Raw genomic sequence first — 9,665 nt, 5'->3', positions numbered from 1 at the left:
TACCAAAAATATAACAACTGCTGTATACTAGTAAAATACATGTATAATAATAAAAGTAAATGGGCCCAAAAAATTTCTTGTATTACGTATATACATTCTTTGTACAAAAAGAGTATCATTTACAAAATAACATTCAAAAACAGGGGAACAGTGTAGCTATTGCTCCTCGCTTGCCGACACCCCTCCGATTGCATCCTCACCTAGATCCTGCACTCACAAAGGAAAATAACGGGGTGAGCACAAAATAATGCTCAGTAAGTAAACTGCTACTTGTCTATCCCCGTAGCTCTTTCTCTTAATTCTTTCCTTACACTTATTAAGTTTCTGTTTCTCTTTCACACAGTTTTCTTTTATTAACTTCTGTTATATGTCATGGCCTCATCTTACCAGAGGCACGGTCGGGTGGAGTTCACACAGCACTATCCCACTTTTCATGACTATCAGATGAAGATCACTAAGCACCAACCCGTTTCTCATAACTATCGGGTGGAGATCACAAAGCACCAACCCGTTTCTCAGTGTTCTTCTCACTCATTCTACTCTAGCACTTCTCATCCTCTCTATTCTTAGAGTAGTTCACTCACAAAGTTTTCTTCTCTTAGAGCAAGTACATTCACAAGGTTATCTACTCTTTCTTAAGTCACTTCTCAAAGCACAATTAATGCAGATGAATGGTTTATCTTCACTAATGCACTTATGAAATGCCAATATGCCATGTTGCAAGAATTAAGGTTTACTACTCATACTCAAACCTCTCTTAGGCATTTCATCAAACAACTAAAGTGCATACAAAGACTCTACTATAACACTAGCTCTGTTTCTTTCTCTAACCATCCCAAATGGGAGAAAACTCCCTCCCATAGCTATAAATCCTGCCAAGGAATAACACTTCTAAAAAGGTTTACTCAAAACCTTCCAAACTTCATCTCAACTACATCTTCTCATCACATATCAACACTTCTCTTAAATGAAGTGTATTCAATTACAACATGGATCAATAATCTCAATTTCATAGCATACAACATGCACATAACATACATACATAATTGCTATTAAATCTCTACTCAAAAAGTTCTCAAACCTCAACTTGGGTGGGGATTTACTTACCTTAAAATGGAGGGATCTCACTAGCACTTCCTTTCCTTTGGATTGCTTGACTTGTCTCTACCCTTTAAACAATAAAACCATGAGACTGCCACATACAAATATATCCAAAACCTCACAAAATCTTACACCCAAAGCAAGAATCCTTACCTTAGGATGCTTTAGATTGATTTTCCACCCCAGTCACTCCAAAAGCCCTTTAGAATCCTTGAACTAATGAAAAAGGAATTGAGAGGAAGTAAGAAAGGAGAATGGCGGTGGAGAAAAAGAATGAAGGGTTTGCAATGACTTAATTCCTTTTAACACAATTTATGCACAAGCATTCCCATTTTGCCCTTACTCTTCCTTAGGAATTCCATCTATATCCTTTGATTCATTACAAGCACACCCCCACACCAACATATTCTCCAAGAATTTTCCTTACATTTTACTCCCCACTTTTCCTACTAATTAGGGATATAATGGTCAAATTGTCTTTAGGGAAGAAAATATCTAAAACTTAACAATATTTTCAACCGACCTGTCGCCGCGGCAAAGAAGGTTCCATCGCTGCAGTGATACTTTCCAGCAGCTCCTCAATGGCTGCAACACCTCTTCGCCGCGGCGAAGATTCTTCTTCGCCCCGGCGAAGCCTGGAACCCTAAAAACCTCTAATTTCAACCAAAAGCCAACCAACCAATATTATAATAAACCGACTCAAACAAGAGCAAATAAGAAACAGTAGCTACGTACCTCAAGTGGGGCATTACATATACCAAGCTCCCAATAATAGTATGGTATAACGTAGGATCTGACAAAGGTAAACCATCAGAAGAAGAATACTTTGCGTTAACCTCAATTGGAGTATCTACAGTCTTATTATTAGTAAGTCTAGCCCGCTCAAGAATATCTGCAACATATTTCAACTGAGAAAAAAGATAACCTCTAGGTGAGTAGGCTACCTCAATACCCAAGAAATATTGTAGAGAACCCAAATTTTTCATTTCAAACTGTCTAGCTAACTCAATCTTTAAAACTGAAATGTCATCAATATCATCACCAGTAATAATCATGTCATCAACATATGAAGATAGAATAATACGACCTGCATCAGTGCACTTAACAAAAAGAGCAGAATCATGACTACTAGGAGCAAATCCAAAGGAAGAGATCACAACAGAAAATTTCTCAAACCAAGCACGAGGTGCTTGTTTAAGACCATATAACGCTTTCTTGAGCTTGCAAACATACCCAGAATCATGTGAAACACCAGGAGGGGGCACCATATAAACTTCTTCTTAAAGATCTCCATTCAAGAAGGCATTTTTAACATCAAGTTGAGAGATATGCCACTGACGAACCGAAGCTACTGCAATAAGAGTACGAATAGTAGTCATTTTTGCAACAGGAGCAAATGTCTCCTCATAATCTATACCATACTGTTGAGAGTACCGTTTTGTAACCAGCCTAGCTTTGTATCGCTCAATCGATCCATCAGAATTAGTCTTGATCTTATATACCCAACGACGACCAACAACAGTCTTACCAAGAGGTAGAGGAACCAAATCCCAAGTACCTGTCTTATGCAAAGCAGAAAGTTCCTTATCAATAGCTTGCTGCCAAAAAGGATCAAGAATTGCCTCTTTATAGGAAGAAGGCTCATAGAGACAATGAATAGAAGCTAAAAAGGAAGCAAAATATGAAGAATAAAAAGAATAAGCAAAATCAGGTAACTTTGTGGACTTATGAATGCGTATGGATTGACGTAGAGGTGGATCCACAATCTCAGACAGAGCTTGAGGGACCATAGGAGAAGATGGAGCTTCAGGTGTGCCAGAGAGTAAAGTGTCAATACCTGTAGAATGATCAGCATGAGAAGGGGCATTTGAAGTACTAGGAACTTGAGATGACAAACTATCAGAATCCTCAGAAAAGGGATCTATACGAATAAGATCAGATCTAGTCAAGTTATGAGTAGTGGATGAAATAGAAAAGAAAGGTATATGCTCAAGAAAAACAACATGATGAGACACATAAAGTTTCTGAGTTATTAGATCAAAACAACGATACTCCTTTTTACCTTCACCATAACCAAGAAAGACACAAATAGCAGATCAAGAGGACAACTTGCGGCGTTCTACATGAGGATGAAGAACGAAACAAGTACAACAAAAAACTCTAAAGAAAGAATAATCTGGGGCATACCCATACAACTTTTCGAAAGGAGAAAAACCTGAAATATGAGAAGATGGAATTGTATTAATCAAACCTACAGTAGTAAGAACAACTTCCCCCCAAAACACACTAGGAACAAAAGCAAACAACAAGAGAGAACGAGCAGTTTCAACAATGTGCCTATGTTTTCTTTCAGCAACACCATTTTGCTCAAGAGTATCTGTACATGAGGTTTGGTGAACAGTTCCATCTAATGTAAGCAACTCACAAAATTTATTAGATGTGTATTCCCCACCCAAATCACACCTAAAACATTTGATAACAGCAGAATGTTGGGTTTTGACAAGAGCTCGAAAGGCTATATATATCTCAAAGAATTCAGAACGATGTTTCATTAAATAAACCCAACAATAACGAGTATGATCATTAGTAAAAGAAACATAATATCGAGACCCTCCTTTTGTGGCAACAGGAGAAGGTCTCCATAAATCAGAATGAATCAAATCAAATGGAAAGGAAGAAACAGAAATACTTCGATTAAAAGGTAAAGCTGAAAATTTTGCCAATTTACATCCACTACAATTAGAAGTATCACAAGCTTGCAAATTTCCTAAAGCCCCTATGGACGCTAAAAATCTTAAACGAGAAGATGAAACATGACCTAAACAAGAATGTCATAAATAAAAACTAGAAGAAAAAGGACTCAAACGAAAAGAAGACAAATCAACACTAGTAGCAGTAGCAACTGGCACTTTTAACTCATCCAAAATATATAGTCTCCCCTTCCTACGGCCTATCCCAATCAGCTTCCAAGACTACAGATCTTGCACATAACAAGAAGAAGAGGAAAAGGTGACTAAATTACCAGAATCACATAACTGACCAACAGAAGCAAGATTTAATGTAAGTTTAGTGCAAATGAAATTAAACAACATCCTTTCTCCCGTGGAATCAACTGGCCTTTGATTCGCACCATGGTAGGAGAGGACTACTTGCATTTTACCATATTAAATTCTCAAACAGCAAATGATTTAATATCGAATGTTTCTCTATGCCTAGCAAATGATTTAATATCAAATGTTTCTCTATGCCTATGTAGAGCCCGCCTCCACTAGATGCACCTCCTGAGTTAATTGAAAAAGATTTGAAAGCCAAAGATGTCAAGTGGGAAGATGATGGAGTGCTTGTTAATCCTGTAGATTTGGACCTTTTCTAAAGGTTTGGATTAACAACCATTTCTATGTTAAACATAGACTTTAGATTGACTCTGCTCTGCACTCCCTTTATTGCTAATTCATGTTTTCTCTTATCATATGACCAGAAATGGGATATAGACAATCAAGGTGAGATGGAAGAGGTTCTGTCATCGTGTCATATCATCCTAAACCTAAAGTAAAGCATATAGGTTGTTTTTATTTGATTTCCGTGGAGAATTAAGACTTTGCCCTGTATTTAACCATGTAATATAACTCAACACTTCCCATCTCTCCCATTCTTTTTGAGACTCTGCTATGGCGTAGTTATAGATATCCAGCTTTTGTTTCATTTTGTGATTCTGCTATGGTGTAGTTGTAGATATCAAACTTCTGCATAACCAGTGAACAAAGTGTTATAAATAAAGCACGATTCGTTATTCTCTCTGTCAGCTCACAGATGCACAATCTAATCTTGAACCATGCATAACAGGTCAAGCATTTCAGTTCCTATAAAAACATAAATTTTCCATTCCTCAAATTGTGAGAATGTGATAACTTACAAATTCTCACCCTCTACACTGCCTTCTGCATTGCCATTAACTTACAACACCATTGCTGTCAAAATATGCTCTTAATCAAAGTGGTATCTTTTGGTAATTTAAAGTATATAAGAGACAATCATTCAAAAAGAACATGTAATATATATCCAGAATATAGCAAAATCAACGACTCACTAACAAAACATATTGTTGCTTTGCAAATTACAGCAAGAAATACAAGCAAATGTTGCAGTTGTATAGTGTCTTTACATGAAAAGGCTTGGATCAGCTGTATAGACGCATCAGCCAAATTTATCACACTGTTAATACGCAAATCTGATGAGCAACCAAATATACAATTCTTACGAGATCCTTACCATGCAATTCAGCTCTTGACAAGGAAATTTGAGATGAAATTGAATACAGATAGCACTTCAAAGTAGACCAAAACATGCACAACCACAATTATGTTACCCTACTTGGTGGCTTGTGCAATTATATTACTTATTAAACTGGCCTGTTCTTTTGCAGTCTCCACCAATGAGTCCTACAAGATAAAAAAAAAAAAATGATAAACTGAAAAATAAAAAAATAAATGAAAAATTGACAACAAAAACCCACTGTGACCAAGAAAAAGAAATTATACCTAAGCAGCTATTAGACGTGCAACTATTTTCTTGCTTGACTCTTGAAGTTCACCGGTAATCAAGAGTTCATCCAAAATATAATAGGCCTATAACATAAACGACTATCAGCAATTAGCAAAGACACAGATTTTGGCATCCATGCAATATAAACTGATCTACGCTAGATAAGCAAGAAGGTATTAAATTAATAAGGTATTTTGGGCAGTCACTTATTGCATCAATCACCATTTATGATTTGAAAAAACCCTTTCAGAAAGGTAAATCCCAATTGCACAACAAGTCCATTGCAACATACCTCGTGAAAGTTGAAGATCAAGTCCAGCTCACAGACCTGGAAGCAAAATTAGATTACCACAAACATCAGTTTCTATACCAATCAAATGGAAATATACACTTTAATGCACTTAGTGATCTTATACAAAGTAAAGTCAACTTCACTCACACTTCCAAAGTATCTATCAAGAATCTCAACATAATGATGAATTATTTCAAGAACCTCTAATTCATTGTCATCCTGATCAATGCACATGCAGAAGTATAGACTAGCATATTTGCCAAACATATTCATTGGAACCAACTCAGTTGATCATCTCTATGATGGCGAAACATATTCATTAAGTCACAAATACTGTCATATTTGCATATACCTTTTATAAACAACTTTGTATCCTCTCCATTCCATGAAATTACAGAGCTTGGGTCCTCGTGAAAGAATGACTCCACTAAGCTCACGAATAACCTTCTCAAACAAAGCAGTAGTTCAAACAAATCATCAATGTAACCATAGCTATTAGAATAAGTTGAGAAAATGATACCACAATGATCATTTATCCAACACAAGGCAGGTCCTTTGAAAATAAAATTAATAATTAAGATCTAAAGAGAGAATATCTGAGCAACATGGATTTAAAACCATACCTTAGTTCGTTCCTTTTATGAATAAGGAGAATACCATTTAGTCAACCGGATTTTTCCTTGTCGGCTAATAAGAAGCACAAATTGCATCTAAAACATATTGAAGATAAAAAATTATAGAACATCAGCAAAGTAAAACCATTAATCTTCATTTGGCATTGGCAACATAAAATGAACAGGATTTAATAAATCAGAGTTGTCGGACATAGCACAACCTAAATGATTGTGGCATATCCAATCAATAACTTGTAAATGAATACACATCATTTCAATCATTATTTTGAAAGCTATTATTGGCAATGGTTGCAAGCCCTCAACCAAGCTAAACAGCCTTAATCTCAACATCCAGTTGCTCTTCAACACATGTCAACTTTATAACACACTATCAAATTCTTAGCAATCAAAACATGTTCTTTCAATCCATGATTTTTTCCCCTCAACATCCATTGCCATTTCTAAAAATTTTGATATGGTTTTTTTTGTAGTCAACTTAAGCCAAGCTTGAGAAAATGACATAAAACAATGGGTCATCTTCCAATAGCCATATGCTTAGTATTGATAAGCTAGTTCGAGCTTAAATTTCACCATTCTACATACAAAGACCACCATTCTGACTAGTTTTCTATCAAATGCTTCCATATCCCTCTAATACAATTTATTCAATTTCGTCTTCCTAACTTTCTGTTTAAAAACAAGTAGTTCAAGAATGAATAATCCACTAGGCAGGTCTCAGAACTTCTCAATAAATGTTAAACTAATATCTTTGTCGGCTGAAGACGAATTGAAATTCATAAACTTTTATTCTACGCCATACGCTTCAATGATCTCTAATTCAAGATCTTAGCTAGATTGATACATATAATTAACGAACTTGTCAATACATATTACTGAATTAGCAAACTTGCATTTTTAGAGAGCAACCAATCCATCATAATCCCAACATTAACTCAAACATTCACTCAAACATTCATCTAATAATGCGATATGAAGTCAGATCTACAGTGACAATATATCACCTAAATATAAAAATCAGTTCAAGAACAATGCCTCAGTAGAACCAAACCCCCAAATCTAATGTAATTTTCATAAATGAAAACTCCAAAGAAGTTATTCAATAAAAATAAATAAACGTGGTAGATCAAAGAAACGGAATTCGATGGATCAATCCTCCTTAAGCTAATAATCAACAACCAATGACAATACAATTTCACATACCTGGTTTTCCGACTAATCAACAATACAAATTATTTACCACATTCAAATATGCTTGTTTCTGAATCCTTACTAATGTTTGCAATACTTGATTTACATCCTGCAAAAGTTCATATTTCTTGCTTTTATAAAATGATTTTTGATAACTTCAAGTATTTTCATTATTATAGGTCTTTCAAAATTAAATCTCTCATAACCATTTCTTCACTATTTATTTATCACATGATTTGATATATATACGGAGGACAACCCCAAGCTATTCTTTGAGCAATTCATTCTAAGCTTGTTACAAATGTATTCGATTCGGGAACCTCTAAGAACTTAGTAAGAACATCTCCAGCTAGTTGATAAGTTGCATAATTTGAGTGTTTTTCGGGTTGTTTGATGTTATTTATTTAATTCTCATTTGTTTTCTTTGTTTTGATGTTTGTTTTTGTTAATTTGAGATATGAATGGTTACCTATTGATTTGGATAACTTTCGTGTTTTTTTAGGCTTTATTGAGTAGATTGGAGTATTGGAATGAAATTGGGACTTAAAGCTTGAAGAAGTTGAGATTACCTAACATCTTGAGGCCACGACCATGCCTTGGTAGTTCACCATGGCCATGGTGGTGGAACAAAGAGAAAACAAGAAACTAGGAAACACCACGGCTAGGCTGTGGTGACTTAATTTGGCCACAGCCGGTTGTGGCGAAAACTATTAGGGCGTTTTTATCAGTTTTTCTTTCCTTTTCACTTATGACTCTTTTGCATATTAAGTATAATTGAGATCAGTTGTCAAGGGACAATTTTGCATTTTTTTGAGAGGAAAGACTGCATTCTTGAGGCTTGAAGACTGAAGATCAGATTTTAGAGTTTGATTTTTATTTCTTTCAAGTCTGAACATATTTTTCCCCTTCTTCTCTATTTATTTCTTTGTTCTTAGGATGGAGTAAATTTCTTTTGTTAGGGGAGGATGAAACCCTAATTATGTTTTGAATAATTTTTATTCTTAATACCAGATTTATGTTTATGAAATTGTGCAAGAGTTTAGGTTTAATGCTTTATGAATGTTGGATTGATTCAATTACCTTAATGATGTTTCGAATAGAGAAGTTAGGGTTTATTGCTTAATTCATAGTCATAATTGTTTTATTGGAATAACATTGCACATCATATTAAAACTAGAAATAATCGAATAGAGATTCTAGGATTAATTTGTGGTCCATCTAATTCATAACCGAATAGGGCGAATTAGTCGTAAGGGATTGATGAATTTACGCTTCTTCATTTCAGAGCAACCGAATAGGAATCTGTATTAAGTTGAATATTATGCCTGAATAAGGATAATTGGCCTTAGAAGAATCCTACCAATTCATAGCACAAAAAGGTATAAAGAGTAGTAATCAAGCAAAATTAGAGGAAAATATATACCATAACTTCATTAATAATACAAAATTCTTCACATTGTTTATTTGTTTAATTTAGTTATTTTTAATTGTTACTTTTACACTCTAAGATTTCGTATTCTCAAATAATGTGTAAGTAGTTCTAAGTAATTACAAATATTCACTTTTGAACAATTTTGATTTTTACATTGTTTATTTGTTTAATTTAGTTATTTTTAATCCATTACTTTTGTTAGGAAACGATCCAATTACGTAGCAGAAAACAAAAATTTACAACAACAGATCGTTCTTTAGAACCCAAAATCAGGGCACAGAAATTACAATTTATACATTATAAGAATCTGCAGAAAAACTCAGTTTGAAGTTTAGAAACCATACCCACGTTTGGAGGCTCCTCAACTTTGTCTTTGAAGGTATTTGCTACCGACCCAAGTGTAGGATCGAAACGATGTAGTCCACACGAATATAATCACAAGGAACTAAAGAGAGTTTGCTAGATCCTCTTTAGC

General features: G+C 34.8%; 1 long non-coding RNA gene and 1 pseudogene across 1 annotated transcript; one reads left to right on the top strand and one right to left on the bottom strand.

The window, feature by feature from the left end:
- The first annotated feature begins 4,175 nt into the window (after positions 1 to 4,175).
- Positions 4,176 to 4,621, top strand: LOC116142884. Its single transcript, XR_004130057.1, has 3 exons — positions 4,176 to 4,235; positions 4,358 to 4,476; positions 4,580 to 4,621. It is a non-coding gene; the product is annotated as an uncharacterized LOC116142884 (long non-coding RNA).
- A 299-nt stretch (positions 4,622 to 4,920) lies between these two features.
- LOC116142917 lies at positions 4,921 to 6,645 on the bottom strand (annotated as a pseudogene).
- Between the last annotated feature and the right edge of the window lie 3,020 nt (positions 6,646 to 9,665).

Source organism: Pistacia vera, unplaced genomic scaffold (genome assembly GCF_008641045.1).
Source record: "Pistacia vera cultivar Batoury unplaced genomic scaffold, PisVer_v2 Contig421, whole genome shotgun sequence".
In the NCBI taxonomy this organism is placed as follows: Eukaryota; Viridiplantae; Streptophyta; class Magnoliopsida; order Sapindales; family Anacardiaceae; genus Pistacia; species Pistacia vera.
This window is presented reverse-complemented; position numbering and strand designations above follow the sequence as displayed.